Source organism: Diceros bicornis, chromosome 10 (genome assembly GCF_020826845.1).
Source record: "Diceros bicornis minor isolate mBicDic1 chromosome 10, mDicBic1.mat.cur, whole genome shotgun sequence".
NCBI lineage: Eukaryota > Metazoa > Chordata > Mammalia > Perissodactyla > Rhinocerotidae > Diceros > Diceros bicornis.
The window spans coordinates 56,398,165-56,414,247 of NC_080749.1; the positions used below are offsets into that span (position 1 = coordinate 56,398,165).

The 16,083-nt window shown below is 43.0% G+C and overlaps 1 long non-coding RNA gene across 2 annotated transcripts in view; it reads left to right on the top strand.

The window, feature by feature from the left end:
• Positions 1-16,083, top strand: part of LOC131410847 (uncharacterized) — a 55,957-nt gene that overhangs the window by 22,182 nt on the left and 17,692 nt on the right. Inside the window, exon 3 of one of the 2 annotated variants that reach the window (XR_009221422.1) lies at positions 15,412-15,723. The exons of the other annotated variant lie outside the window; for it this stretch is intronic. This is a non-coding gene — a long non-coding RNA (uncharacterized LOC131410847). Of the gene's footprint in view, positions 1-15,411; positions 15,724-16,083 lie in introns of those variants that run through there. 2 annotated transcript variants of the gene reach the window in all.

Genomic DNA, 16,083 nt, shown 5'->3' on the forward strand with positions numbered 1-16,083 from the left:
AAATTCCTGGCTCTGGACTTCTACTCGTACCCGCTTCCTCCAGGCTCTAATGGCCAGAACTTGGAAAACAATATGTGGAGAACTACTTGATGCACATGGCAGGGCTGCCATCAGCTGAGTCTCTGATGATGTTGGCAAAGCTGCTCTATCCACCTGAACCCCTCACTTCGGAAACGTGATGTATGAGAGAAATAAACATCTTTGTTTTCTAAGCTACCTCATTATCTTATTATAGCAGCTTAACACTTTATCTAATTAATATGTAAGCTTTCAGAGGTATTTTCATTATTTTCTTATATACAAAAATGTTGGGCTTTAGGGATAGACTTAGATTTAAATATTTTAATGAAACTTACTGCAAAAAAAATTTATAAAATAATACTTGGCTATAATATCTCTAAAAGTTAACTAGATTATTTTAGTTTTTGGCTTATTTTTATTATTTTGATTTCATTTAATCATACAACTATGAGCTTTTATAAAAACAGAGTAAATTATCTGAGTTCAGAGGGTTTGAATGAGAACTCTCATCTCAGAAATGCTATCATCAGTATGAATACAACACTTTCCAAATTTTCCTGAGTTATTTTTATATCTAAATTGTTTTAACAGGTAACTAGGAAAAAAAAAAAAGACTGAAGATTACTGAGCAGAAAAGAGTTAACATAGGAGGCCTGAGACTGCCATCCTTTGAAAGGCTCTTTCACAAGTTTGGTCCCTAGCTGACATCTGGGAATTAGAATTTCGGGGGGTTCTCACCATTCCCTAACTGCTAAGATTGGCTCACTGTGCCTAAACTATCTATACCAACACTGTGGTTTATGTTGAACACCTGCTTTCCATCAGGGAGTCTGAACTCTTGACATGTGCTAGGCAGATGGTGCCTGTGTGAGCAGGTCCCTGTAAGAACCTTGGGCAATGAGTGTCTGCTAAGCTTCCCTGATAGACGGTGTTTCACACGTGTCACAATTTGATTTCAGAGGAATTGTGTGCAGCCTGTGTGACTCCACAGGGAGATGACTCTTGGAAGCCTGCGCCTTGTTTCCTCCAGACCTTGCCCCGTGCACCTTTTTCTTGCGCTCATTTTGCTTTGTATCCTTTCACTGTAGTAAATCATATGATGAGTCCTGTGAGTGTGTGTGTGTGTTCCTAGTGAATCACCAAACATAGAGGTGGTCTTGGAGACCCCTAAACTCTTACCAATTAGGATTTGGAGTTCAAACAGCTCATGATAAAATAAGAGAAATGGGAATATCCTAACAAATTAGGTAAGCTGGACACAAGGTACAAAATTCTTGAGTATCAGAAAGCATGTATAATGCATAAAATTTTCCAGAAGAAATAAAATATTCAAAGACTGAGAGCGCGTCCACAAATGACTGCAAAATAATACCACTAGATATTTACACATGACCTCCAGTTTCCTGGTTCTCACAGCCCTGTGAGGGTGGCTGGCCCTGTGTCCTCATCATCTCCATGGCTGTGGTGCAGACTTGCCCAAGGTCATAAATCCGGTATCGTAGAGCAGACATGAGGTGCAGGCCTTCAGAAGACTAATCACTTCCTATTTCTCCTAAGTCAGTTGTTGCAGTCTGTGTTCCTAAGAAGTCTGAGGGAGTACCTTGGGGGTCACCGGTAGGAGGGGGTGACAAGGCCAGGCAGGAAGGCCACATGCCATGCCTTCTACTTGGCTTCATCCAAGCGGCTCCAATTCATCAGTTTTATATATAGGAATTCCACTTAAATTAGTATAAAAACAAGAACCTCACTGATTTTTTGTTTGAATATCTTTTGGTTCCTTGTTAAATCAAAAATCAAAGCTAAAAATTCAAAGCTTTTTAAAGGTAAATATCCCACCCATAAGAAGGCTCACAGATTTTAGCAAATGACTCTCAGGCAGATTCTTATTAAATCAGTCAGAATTAGGCATATTCACACCATAAATCTTTTGTTCTGCTCTTGTACAGCATTTACCTGTTAGTTCCTCTGCTACTCCCTTTGTCTTAAACATCTCTGGATTCCTCATCGCTGCTCTCCTCTCTAGCACCCTGGATGCTTCTGTTTCTTTCATACACGCTAAAGATAAACCTGAAATAGCTACAAGATCTGCCCTGATTAAGTTGTACCCAGGCCACTAAAGGGCAAAGGAAGACTAGCTATGACAAATTTACTCTCAGCTGTCAGCTTTCCACAGACACTGTCGGTCATTCCTACCGAATCTATTGGCTGATGTAGAGAACATACACTTTGGAGCCATGCAGCCCTGGAATTCAAGTCTGATTTTGACTTCACTCTAGCTGTGTGGCCTTGGGTAAGTCAGTTAATCTTTCTAAGCCTGAATATAACTGTAAAACAGCAATAACAGCACCCATCTTGAAGCAGTTGAAAGTATTAAAAGAAACAGCATGAAACCCACAGGAGTCCCTGCTACATTGATGCAGCACTACCAAAATCATAATGTAGGCAAGCCTGCCCCAGACTTGGGTGCTTTTCCTATAAGCCTATAAGGAAACCACTACAAGCGTTTAAGCTCTCTGTTTGCTCACAAAGGAAAGGAAAAGTTTTAGCCTCTTAAGACATGAAGTGTGCAAAATGCTGAGAGCTCCAGGACTGTGGCTGAGAAATATTTTAGAATAAATTAAAGTTATCCATCAGAAAGGAAGTGAGAAGTAAGTATGACTTGTGGCAGAGCAGGGGGGTTGCATGCTCCCAGTGAGTTCTCTGCTCATGCAGGCAGCTGGAGTCAGCTGGGAAGGAGAGGCATGGAGATTACATAATCAGGAAGAGAGAAGAGACGCACAGTCTGTTAATCATCTTTTCTATTTTAGATTCAGATAAACAATACAAAAGCTATAGATGCAAGTTTTAGCCTGAAGCTTGAAGAGAAGGCACCAACTTGTGCCCATGTGTCACATTTCTTTACATCATGCTCCAAATGCCAACATTTCTAAATCTGAAATACAAGGGTGGGTAATAAGTGTTTAATGATTTGTATTGTAGCAATAAGAAGAGGCTTAAGGAAACTGAATGCTCAAGCATAAAAATGTGAGTTTTATTTGGTCTTCTGTGGGGTGTCTAGGAGGACCTAACCAGCCTCCAAGAATGAAACCTTGGGGTCAGCGCATTGGCATAGCAGTTAAGTTCTCACACTCCGCTTCTGTGGCCTGGGATTAGCAGGTTCGGATCCCAGGCACAGACCTACACAACTGCTTATCAAGCCATGCTGCTGCAGGCATCCCACATATAAAGCAGAGGAAGATGGTCATGGATGTTAGCCCAGGGCCAATCTTCCTCAGCAAAAAGAGGAGGACTGGCAACAGATGTTAGCTCAGGGTTAATCTTCCTCACAAAAAAAAAAAAAAAAAAGAATGAAATATTGCTGTTTTAACCTTCGTTCAGTGACATCAGATCTCATACTGCACTTTATCCTCTATTCAGAAATATGCCTTTTGCTCCACAACCAATATCCTAGGTACTATCCTGGAGTCTTATCCTCTTGGAAATACCTGTCCTTAACTTAGCACACAGAGTTACCTGCTTCTCTTGCCAACTCAAATGATTCACACAGCAGCCAGCAAGCAGCAGCTTTGAACCTCATTGACCACAGGTGATAGTTTGGACAGTTGCAGAGCCATGACAGCAATTGCCCATAATGTGGTTGTAGTGATGGCCTGAAGAGCCTGGCCTTTTAAAAGTGAATTTTCATCACCCATCTCATAGTGTAGTAGACTACCTCAGTGGCTTATATGTGGAATCTGCCCTGTTGCATGTGTCTGTTCCACCAGCTGTCAGTCTTTATTATACATAATAATACGCTATGGAGTTTATTTAAAATACCTATTTCTGAACCCTACTCCAACAAATTCTGACTTGGTAAATGAAGATTTGGCTCAGGAATCTGCCTTTTTTTTTTTTTTTTTTTGCTGAGGAAGATTAGCCCTGAGCTAACATCTGTTGCCAATCTTCCTGTTTTTGCTTGAGGAAGATTCACCTTGAGCTAACATTTGTGCCAGTCTTCCTCTATTTTGTATATGGGTTGCCACCACAGCATGGCCGCTGATGAGAGATGTATGTCCACGTCCGGGAACCAAACCCGGGCCACCAAAGCGGAGCGCACCAAACTTAACCAGTAGGCCACAGGGCTGGCTCCAGTAATCTGCTTTTCTAACAAGCACACCAAAGGGTTCTGATGCAGGTGATCCTTGGACTACATTTTTAAAACTGCATTCTCTCTCTTTCTTTCACCTATAGCATCTAGACACACCGTTTTTAATTCTGCTATGAGAAATTCATGAGTTACATTCCTGATGGAAGAAATAAAATAAGCAAAAGCCTTAACACTGTAATGCTTGTAAGGAGTTTCTTCTTGGCTTCTGGGATATTGTTCGGGGGCTTATTGGGAGTTCATATGTAGGCCATGGCCAGAAAATGAACTCTACGAGGGAAACTGTTCACAAGTATAAGAGTTGGATGTATTCAGAAGTATTCTGGAAGAGTTGAAAAGTATGCTGTTATGTTGAAGGTGATCAGATGTATCTTGTTACAGTGATAAGTTTCATCTGTGCCTCACACACTCAGAGGGATATTAAAGGCAGCAAGTCAGGCTCTTTCCCTAACTCCCAACTTCCTAGATTTGAAGTGTTCTGAAGCTGTGATGAAGGCTCATCTAGTAACTTCCATTTCCAGGAGTATTCATTCCCTGCTGTCTTCATTCTGTGCTAGGCATCCCTACCTGTAGGCTTAATGCTTAATGCTCAATAAACATGCACTCGCTCATGCTAAAATACGTGCGAGCATGATCACTTGTGTACAATCCAATGAACCGGAAGAATAGACATCTGTACGTATTCTTTCTTTAAATGGTTAGCTTCCTATTACCTCCATGTGCTGCAATATCATCTTCAGGAGCTCCATGACAATTTCGTTCACTGATGGAGATATAAGAGTTACTCATATCTACTTCTTATTCTGATATTGTATGCATGCTATGTATCGTGCACTATGCTAGCTATTGTATATTTAAAACAGCGAGTAAGACATAATCCTTGTTCTGGGGAAGCTCGCAGTCTAGTGAGCAAGGCAGAAACAGTACAATTATTGACAATACAATTTGACAAGTGCTTTAATAATATAATGTTATAATGGAAGCATAAGGAAAGGAAGATTGAATAGGTTGGGAGGAAAGCTTGGGAACACAGAGAGGCTTTAGGGAGGAGGTAGCATTTAAGTAGGCTCTTGAAGCAGGAGTTGGGAGTATGATGCAGAAGAAGAAAGCATTACAGGCACAGCAAACCGTACGTGCAAAGACTCAGAGTTGTGAACAACTATTGTGTCTAGAGCAGAAGGAGGATGGGGCAGTAAGGATGGTGGCAGTTATGATCAGAGAAATAGAATGTTGTCACATTGTGAAAGGTCATGGTAAGAGGTTTGAACCGTCTCCTATTGGAAGTAAGCAGGGGAACATTTAATCCAAAAATACAACTTGTCCACAATGTGTACGAGGGATTGGAGAAAATGAAAACTGAAAGATTCGTTTAGGAAATTTGCAAATTCCCAGGCCAGAGAGGATGAGAGCCTGATCTGAAGCTTAGGCAGTAGAGATGAAGACAATGGCATGGATTTGAGAATATTTCAGAGGTCAAATCCAGTCCTTGCGAATCAATTGGATGTAAGTAAGGTGAGAGAACGTGACCTTGGCTAAGGGTAGATTAGGATGCCACATGGTGCAATGTGGATCATAGATCAGGAAGCAGGTTTGGTGGAAAACATAATTCATATAGCTATTATCCAAAAGTGCCCCATATCCCCCCGTTTAGGATCACTAGATAAAATACAGAATGTCCAGTTAAATGTGAATTTCAGATAAACAGCAAAAATAAATATGCCTCAAATATTGCATGGGACATAACATGTACTAAAAAAAATTGTTGTTTATCTGAAAATAAAATTTAATACTAATCCTGTTTATTGTTTTTGTTTTCTTTCCCTCTAAATGTGGCAACCCTATACCAATTTGAGTATCATTATAACAGCTCATCTCTAAATCCACTAGACCAGTAAACTGCCTCCCCACAAAATGGAAAGAACTCAAATTTTTCCCAAAAGGGAAATTGTTTCCTATAATTTCTGTAACTTATCTGCTCTCTGCCTTCCCTCCACTGATCTATTTCTCCATCATCACTCGCTCACTGGCTCAATATCATTTGCTCTACTGCACCGTTTGTGGCTTGGGCCATCTCTGCTGATACTGAATGACTCTCATCTACCGCTGCTCCAGCCCCATTGGGTTCTTAGTTCACTGCTACTGATGTCTAGAATTCCTCACCACCTCATCCACCTCCACGTCTCACATGTCTGCATCTCTTGTAGTTGAAGAGGGAGAAACCTCCCCTACCATGTTATCTATTCTTTTATGAGGAAATAAGTTCTTTCCAGTAGCTATTTGGGCCCTTATGATGGCGTTTTTTCAGCTTTACAACACAACCAGCTCATTCCCAGGGAGTAAAATTAACCTTCCAAAGGACTTCTGGTAACTTCAAGTATAATCTCCCACTGAGAGCCATGTTGCTAAGCTAGCTACCACACCTGACACACCTCTTCTGAATAAGCCACTCTGCAATCGAGTCAAAATTTCCTGCCATAACTATGGCTTCATTTTTGCTTCCATTTTCTCATTCATTTCCATGTTGCTCATCTCTAACGTGTCTGCTATTTGGATTCTCTTTTAAATCAGCTATAACATTTATCTCGTTGATTAATGAGTTAAGGAAAATCTTTAATGTATTAATTTTGTATCTGTGTGAGAATCATGATTTTACCTTTTTTGAAAATTGTATTTTGAACAGGGTCAAGAAATGAGTCCTCTGCCATTAAGGACTGTACAACTTGTTTATGTTGTAGCTGCCATCATCATGTGCAAAGCCCTTCTCAGAATTCCCATTCTGCAATGTATTTTCTCAATTGCTTATATCTGACGCTGGTTAAACTGAGGTTCTTGTACCTATGCAGAAAGTTAATAAAGAGTAGTTATTAACTGTTCTGGCAAGTTAATAACTTCTAAATTGAAGGGATATTATATGATAACCTGAACAAATTAATCATTTAAAAAGCAGCAGCACCTTAGTTCATTTCCAATTTGCAAAAACCAGAGAAATGAAAACGCTGCCCATAGATAACCCAAGCACACCTAGAACACAAACACAGGGACACAGTGCTTGTCCAGCTCCCAAGCTTTTCCTGAGAAACCCAGTCTGTCTCTCTCTTCCGGTTTGCTCATGCAGCCACTGTTCGTCCCCTTCACTCAGCAGCTCCATCAATGTTTGTCGAGTACCCATTCCATGGCCCTAGGTTAGGTGCTGAGGGTGCCAAGACGGACAGACACAGTCCTATAGACCGACAGACTATTCCAACAGAGGGGTGAGTATTACGGTGCAGGACAGACGGCCCAGAGAGGATGGGTCTCTCACTTTCCTTTGTCGGTCAGCAAAGGCACTTAAACTGAGACCTGAAGGATGCAAAGCAGCTAACCAGGTGAAGGAGGGGAAATTTGAGGTTCTAAGAATGGAAACTGTACGTGCAAAGGCCTAAGGGTGACAGAGAGAGCACATGGTGTACTCAGAGACTACAAGCTGTGTGGAAGGGAGACGCAATAAATGATAGTGTGGGGGAAGGGAAGAGCTGGACTGCCATGCGCTACATCAGTCCAGGAGGAAAAAGCACGTAATAAGCTCCAGCATTTCTCAGATGCTTTCTAGATACCAGGGGTTATACTAAGCATTTTACAAGTATTGTCTCACTGAATCCTCACCAAATCCTAAATGGTTAAGTTTTCCTTCTCTGTATTGTGTTTTAGCTATAAAACTAATATATGCTTGTTGTAACACATTAAACAGTCTCTTAAACCCTACCCTCTAGCAAAAGCGACAATTTGGCTTGTATTCTTCCACATACTTCTCAACGTTCATCCTGCAAATGTAAATGCACAAACACATATATATTTGTATAAAGATGGGTTTATACTCTACACTCTCTTTGGCAATGGTTTTTTAAATATAGCAATATACATGGACATCCTTCCCGGTCAGTACATACAGATCTAAATCATTCTTTTAAACATACACATAGTAATTCAGAGTACAAAAGTACCAGGATTTATTCAACTATTCCTCTACTAATAGACATTCAAGGGTTTTTCCCCCACTACAAACAATACTGAAATAAATACATCTATGTAAACATATCCTTATATACTGATGCTTTTATTTTTGTAGAATAGATTGCCCCAAAGTGGGTATGTACATTGAAAATTTTAGAGCAACTGCAACACTAAATTGTTAATGTTCTTTACAGCCTACTCATTTTTATCTCTCTGCAAAGTTGCAGAAAATAAATTGTTTCTCTAGGCAACTCCTGAGCTTTGTGCAGAATGATGAGGTCCTCGGGTCGTTTTTATGGTCAACTTTGAGGTTTTAGGCTGAATTTTACATACTTGGGCAATGAGACCAAAAAAATATTGAATGATAAAACACCTCTTGATACCCGCATCCCTTCGTTTGCTGAGGGACTCCTTGCTCACGGCTGGGGTTGAGCAGGTGTGGGCTGTCAGGCTGCCAGATTCTAGGTGGAGAAGTCATCAAAGTATGAATGAACGCCTGTCATCATGGTCACATGACATGCCCCTTCCGACTGAGCCACTGCAATTGAGTCAAAATTTATTGTCAGAACTACGCCTTTGTTTTTAGACATATAAGAAGACGTATCCTTAGAACTATTTGCCACATAATATATTTTTTAAAGATTTACTTGCATTATTTCTAACGAGGTTTGGAGAATACGGCAGATACAGCACTTTAAAAGACAAAGACAGAGGGGGAACATTCTTAAGTCCAAAGCTAAGGCATACACCTTATTTTAAAACTGAGCAATTTGTTTTCCTTATTTTGACATAACTGCATTGGCTTTTCACTAGTGGATGGAGAAGAACTTAAAGGCTCTTCGTTTCAAATATTTAGCAGTCTTGCTATTAGCAGGGCTTAAAGTTCCGTTTGCCCTGCGTAACTCTTTGGCAGCATCAGAAGCATGAGCAAAAGCTACTCTTTGTCGTGGGCCTTTGTCATTCTGTTTGGCCTCCATGCTCCCTTCAAAGCCCCCGGCCTTCAGGTTTGAGGACTGCCCCCCTTACAAGTCTTGGTCAGAGAGAGTCCACCTGTCACCTAATACACCAGATACTCGACTTTCCAACCCCTGGCCATGGGAGCAGGCGTGTCATCCAGACTCACCCATCAGGTGCATCCCTACTAGACTTTTTGGTAGAAGCTCGTGACCCAAGAAGGAGGCATTTTCTAGAATCCATTCTGGTGAAGGTGGATGCAGTTCCCAGAGGCGATTTGGCTGTTCTGGTGGAATCATTCAGCACTAACATCAGTGGTGTTGGCAGCGCCTGGTACAGTATCTGTGCCCACAGTGGAAGCAGAAGGGTCTCCGCTGAACCAATTCTGCTGTGTGATTTTGGTCACCATTCCAGGCTGTAGATAAAGCTTCCACATCTGGTTCACAAGCCCTCTTGGGGATTCTGTGTGCTACTGAATACCCTTGAATGAACTCCTTTTCTGCTTAAAGTAGCCAGGACTGAATTCTGTTGTCTGCCACTAGGAAGCCTTTGATGGCCCCTCAAAATTGTCAAGATAAATCTTTGTGGTTTTAATAAGCTAAAGATTTAGGTTCATCATTTGAAAACAATTCACATCTCACATCATTTCCAATTTGACCCTGGTATTACGTTACTGTTCAGTGTAACTGAGTCTTGAGTCAACTCTGGGTTACTGCTGTATTTTCTCCATGTGCTCGAACTCCCAGTTCTACTCCTCCATGTTCTCCTCCTCTCCCACTTCCCGCTATATCTCACCAAAACCCACTCTCAGGAAAGCTGCTTGTGTCTGCTAGTGTGGCTATGTTTAAATGACTTATGAGAATATCCTGTAAGTGGTAGAAGATGGCATTTAAACAAAGGAATAAATCTCTAACTGTGGGATTCCAAACATCAGCAAACATATAGAAGTGTAAGTGGGTGGGGGGGAGGGCTGGGGCACCAAGACCACCACCTCTTCCACACTAGCATAAGGCCATTCCTAGAATAATAAATACTCTTTCGTGAATCATCTACATTCCAGCTGGACAAATCCATCCTTATCTTGCTAAAAAAGCAAATACGTCATCGTGATATTATCTTGCTTACAAGCCTCCGCTGACTGTGCATCCCAGCAGGACAGTCCAAGCCCCAGCCCTTGGGACTCATGGCCCCTCACAGCCCCTACTTGTGCTCCTAGTGAGGAGCACCCCAGGCCCTTCCCCTCTCCACCCTGGCACACTCCCTTCCCACCTAACTTCGTGGTGAAATTCTGTTCATCTTTTACACTCAGCTCAGTCAGTACCTCCTCTGTGAATTCTTCCCCAGATCCTCGCCCAGCTCCCCCACTCTGACCTCTACTCTCAGTGCTGTCAGACTGTGTTGTCATTATATCTTTGAGTCTGTGCCCTCCCACCACTGCTGTGTTCCTGGAGAGCCGGAGCTGTCTCCGTGAAGACTGTAGCTCTCAGGGGCCCAGCAAATAGAGCTCATTGACACTTGTTGAATGCACACAGGCCTACGTGCATAAGAGTTTCTCCAAAGTGACAGAGGGGAGGACCAAGGATCCCAGCCCTACAGACTCACACTTTGTTTTCTAACTCCCCAAAACAATGCTTTTGGGTGCATATCAGTTTGCTAAAGCCCTGTCTTGAGAGAGAAGCCTCCCTTCGGCTCCCGTACAACCTGCCCTGGCGGGGCAAGGCCATTTTCCTGTCTCAGTGTGCTTAACAACTATGGCCGGGTAACACCAGGCACGACAATGCAGGCGCTGGAGCCACCCTAGCTCTGCTGCTTATGAGCTAGCTGTGCAACCTTGGACAAGTTACTGAACTTTTCTGTGCCTCAGTTTTCTCATCTGTAAAATGGGTATGATAATAGGACCTATTGCATAGAGCTATTGTGAGGATTAATTAAATCATTATATAAAATGTTTAGAGCAGTGTCTGGGATATATACTTGAATAAATGTTAACTATTATTATCATTATTAAATCTGAAATCATTTAATGTCCTTGAACATTATTCAAATTTATAGATATGCAAATTCCACTAATGTATGCTGAATGATGCCAACATTAATCATATCAGAATTTGCCCCATAAGCATATTTTGAGCATAGGCTAACGTGCCCGTATGCATAGGACTTCAACAGCCGCCGTTTCACAGACTAGCAGTGAGAATGTTTTTCAGTGAACTATGCCCTGGCAGTTAACAAATGATAAGAAAGTTCATTTGGTGGGATTTTAAAGGCAGCTAAATTGCCCCAAGTTTAGACTACCTGAAGCTGTTATGGCAAAGCTCACCCTGGCAGCGGGGGCACCCAATCCATGACCCCTGCTAATTAATATGAAGAGTAGGGAGTAGAGGGAAGGGCCCTCATGAATAGAGAATGCAGAATGAAAGAGAACGTGGTCCCCTGACATGCTGAAGAGTTCTCTTGGGAAAAACATACGAGCTTGTGAAACATGAGTTTTAAGAAAAGTTGCCCATCTCTTTTGCCTCCATTCTATTTTTCCACATACATAATTCCTGCTGCATTACTCAGCTATCATTTACGATTATTACCAGAGCTTACTAACGAACCAAACTGTCTCAAAAGCATCTTGGAGAAACTCATTTTTCTATCCTAACAAAAGTATCTTCCTGTGTATTTCCAAAGACCAAAATACCAAGGAAAGTATTTTCTCATTTACCGTGGCATTAACTGGTCATCAACTCAGGACCAAAGGCAAGTTTCCACCAGATGATAAGGTTGTTTGGCAGATCCTATTTGCCAAACACTCTACATTCGTTCACAAATGAACCTCCAGCTGCCGGAGAGGCACAGGAAACCTATTTAAAACAGGCCCTATTTACTTTTTCGTTATTTTTATCTGGATCTAGTTTCAGTCAGCCAACTTATTGTCCAAAGTACTAACTCTATTCTCACTTCACTGCTGGAATAAAATGGAGCAAGCTTTTTATTCCAAACTATATGTTAAATTTAGCATGTAACTATCTTTGCCTCCAGGATTATTCAAGGGAGTTCCAAGAGGGACAGGAAAATAAGAGGGTAGTAATATTCCATGTGCAACTATGACATACAACTATCTACTGGGGCTTTGGGGAGAAAAAAAAAAAAAAGGAGGAGGATTGGCAATAGATGTTAGCTCAGAGCTGGTCTTCCTCAGCAAAAAGAGGAGGATTAGCACGGATGTTAGCTCAGGGCTGATCTTCCTCACAAAAAAAAAAAAAATCAATTTAATATTCCAGATTCTACAGCTGTTATGGACTGAATTGTGCCCCCACCCCCAAATTCATACGTTGAAGCCCTCATCCCCAGTACCTCAGAAAGCGGCTGTATTTGGAGGTAGGGCTTTTAAAGAGGTGATTAAGTTAAAATAAGGCCGTTACAGTGCGGCCTGAATCCAATCTGACGGGTGTCCTTACAAGAAAAAGAAGTTAGGACACAAAAAGAGACAGTAGGGGTGTGCACACACAGAGGGATGACCGTGTCAAGAGGCAGCATTGGGGCAGCCATATGCAAACCAAGGAGAGGCCTCAGAGGAAACCAAGCCTGCAGGCACCTTGATCTCAGACTTCCAACCTCCAGAACTGTGAGACAATAAATTTCTATCATTTAAGCCACTCAGTCTGTGGTGTTTCGTTATGGCAGCCCTAGCAGGCTAACACTAAATCTTCAGGTGTAGTAATTAATCCTCTATGGAATGACAAGCCAAATTCTTAAACTCTGTGCCATAGTCAATGATAGAACCATGAGGAACATTGTAAAGTATTCATCTTTGGTCCCTCTCCCCTTGTCCCCTTCACTCAGTGCCCTTGGTCTGCGTGGGAGCAGTGGCTGTGAACCCGACTCTGTTCTGCTTTCCCCAGACGTGAGCTCCAGGTCTCCAGCAGTCCTCCTCCCTCAAATGTTCTCAGACACTAGCCTGATGCATCAGAATCACCAGAGGGCTGGTGAGAACAGATCGCTGGGCTCCACTCTCAGAGTTTCTGATCTGCTAGATCTGAGATGGGGCCCAAAAATTTGCGTTTCTAACAAGGTGCAAGTGATACTGATGCTTTGAGAACCACTGTACCAGCCATCTCCCTCCTCAGCCACACCTGCAATCAAAAACAGTGCCATATATCTGGAGGGTCCTGCTTGGACCCGGCAGGCTAAGCGTATAAATTAATTTATGCTAATGTAAAGAAATATATTACCCCTCCCAGGGTATTTGATTTTATAGGGCCATTTAGAGAGAGCATTAATGGTGGCTGGAAATATCTTGCTATAAGCCACAAGCAGGCTGTATTATTTAGGGCAGGCTAATTGCTATTACAAATAACCCCCAAATCTCAGTGGCTTAACACAGCGAGAGTGTATGTCTCACTCATAGCCCAATGCAGTTTTTGGGTGGGATGGTTACTCTGCTCCATGCAGTCATTCAGGGACCCAGATTCCTTCCATCTAGGGGCTCCCCAGCCTCCATAGCCTTGGAGTCCTTCACTGGATCCTCTCTCTAGCAGCACACGAGGGAAGAGAAGAGGATTTGTGGGAGATTCTTAGAGGCCACGCTTTTCACCCTCATTCCACAGCCCCATCATTTCCACTCATGTTCCACTGGCCAGAACTCAGTCACATAATCACCTAACTATGAAGGAGAATGGGAAGTATAATCTAGCTGAGAGGAAAAGGGAAAAAGTTTGGTACCAGCCAATCTCTGCCACATGGAACTTCCATGGGCCCTGAAATCATGAAACCAAGACAATTTCAAAGGGCTAACCATGAAGACTTAGGTCATTTGGCATTCTTGGAGGAGAACTATGCCTTGTGCTAATTATCTTAGCTTTCTTTTGCCTGGCCATGAAACAAGGTATTTGGGTACCCATGCAATCTCAAGTAAATAATACTCTGGCTGAGTAGATCAAAATGGTCAATATTTTATGTCCAAACCAGTTAATCTGGAAGCAAGCATTTGCTAGATGAAAAGACAAGGCATAAGAGAAGACCTCATTTGCCAAGAACAGGACTACATACTATACATAAATTGTATCACTTCACCTTAATGACACTATAGAGTATGTACTATTATTCTGGTTTTATGAATGAAGAAAGAAATGCTCGGAGGAGGTGAATTCACACAGAAAGGCTAAGTGGGGCCAGGGTTTGAACACAGGACTGTCTGACTGCAGTATCCAGTCTGTTTTGCCCCTTATCAATATGGTCTCAACTTTGATGAAAAAAGTTGTTAAACTTTTAATGGATTAACTTAAATCAACTAAATTTATCACAGATTATTATTTGTCCCCAGAAACCTGTCAACTGCCCCCTTAGCTCCTAAGGCACCAGCTTTGGAAAGAGCATGCTCCACTTGCACCAGCTGGGTCCTTCACCCCTTGGTCTCTCTGAACCTCAGTGACCACATCCATGAAGTGGGAATCATCTCACTGCCTGGCAAGGGTACACAATGCATGTCAGAGCACCTGGGCCCTTTTCACCTCTTGGCGAGTGCCAGTTCCTTCCTGACATTCTCAGGTGATGCTGCAGGAGGCGGCTGCTACGAACTGGCCTGGACAAGGGGGAGGCTCTGAGTGAGGAGAGGTGTTGGTGACCTCCGACCTGCTCTGAGCCTATGCCAAGCACTTCATGCATGTGTCCACTTAATCAATGTGGCTGGGTGGGGAGGTGATGGTGATAAAAATGAAACCAAGTGTAACATGTTGACAAGGTGTTATTGCACCCTCATCTGGAAGTGCAAGGTACATTCCAAGTTTTGTCCTGGCTACTGGCCAGGATCACGCTGAGGGCAAGGCCTGACCTGAGATAATGGCTGCCTAATTCTTCTGCCTCACCACAGTGGACTCCTGCAGCCCATACTCAGGGCAAACAGAACCACTCAGGGCCTGCCTGGCCCATCCCGCCCCTACCCCAGCCTTGCCCAGAGCATTGCTCAAAACTTTCCTCCACCAGCTTCCCCAGGCCCATGCTCTCCCTTAGACTCTGCTTCAAGGCCCACATGGCAGCCAGGAGCAATCTCTCTCCCTTGCCAGGGGTCCTTTGAACTTGCACCTTCTCATGTTCCTTAACACATCAACACTAGTGATGAACGAGCACGCCCCCACAGAGGCAGCATGGTAGAGTGAAGAAAAGAAGGGCTTTTGTGTCAATGTCCCATCTGTAGAATGGGAGTAAGAATCCGGACCTCACAGGGTTCTTGTGAGGATTAGGCACATAGTCCAGTGTCTGGCACACAGTAAATGCTCATTGATGGTAGTACCCTTTGCCTCTCCTTCTCCCCACAGGCTTGCAGAATTCCTGAGGGCAGAAATGTTCCTAATCCACCCTGGTGTCCCCAGTGCTCCACGCAGAGCGGTGCCCAAGAAATGTCTGTGGAATAAAAGGATGAATGTACTCGGAGCACAGAGTCATTTACTGAACATGAATGAACAGATTAATTGCTCTGCGTTTTCTTGAATGTCTCTCTTTTCTCTTGTCTTTCGTCTCAAAAGATGATTAAGAGGACATGGTCTCTCAAGTTCTTAGGAGAGAAAAATTAAACCAGTCAGAATTGCTCACTAATTTTCCAAGGCTCATCCAAGCTTGGGCTGGCCCCCTGGGAGACGTTACGGTGGCCCTGAGGGAGGCGGCGGCAGCTGCTGCTCCAGCCTGCCACTCCTGTGTCTGTATTCTGTGCGACAGGCTGCTCAGGAGAGGGGGCTGGCCTCTTGCTCCTAAAGTGGCTGTGTGGATGCTGGTGGCAGTAGCCCCAGGGAATGGCCAGGGTGGGATCATCTAACCCAGCCCAGCCAGACACTTTGGAATTCTGAGGGCAGTTCCAATGTTGAGATTTGGGCCTCCCTCTCTGCCTAAGGAGGCTCATGCTTGTGGTTAATGGTTCTTGAGTTTTGGCTCAGAATATGAGGTTCCCACAACCTGTTTTCCTTGGCAAGAAATAGGACTGAATATGGTTTAAT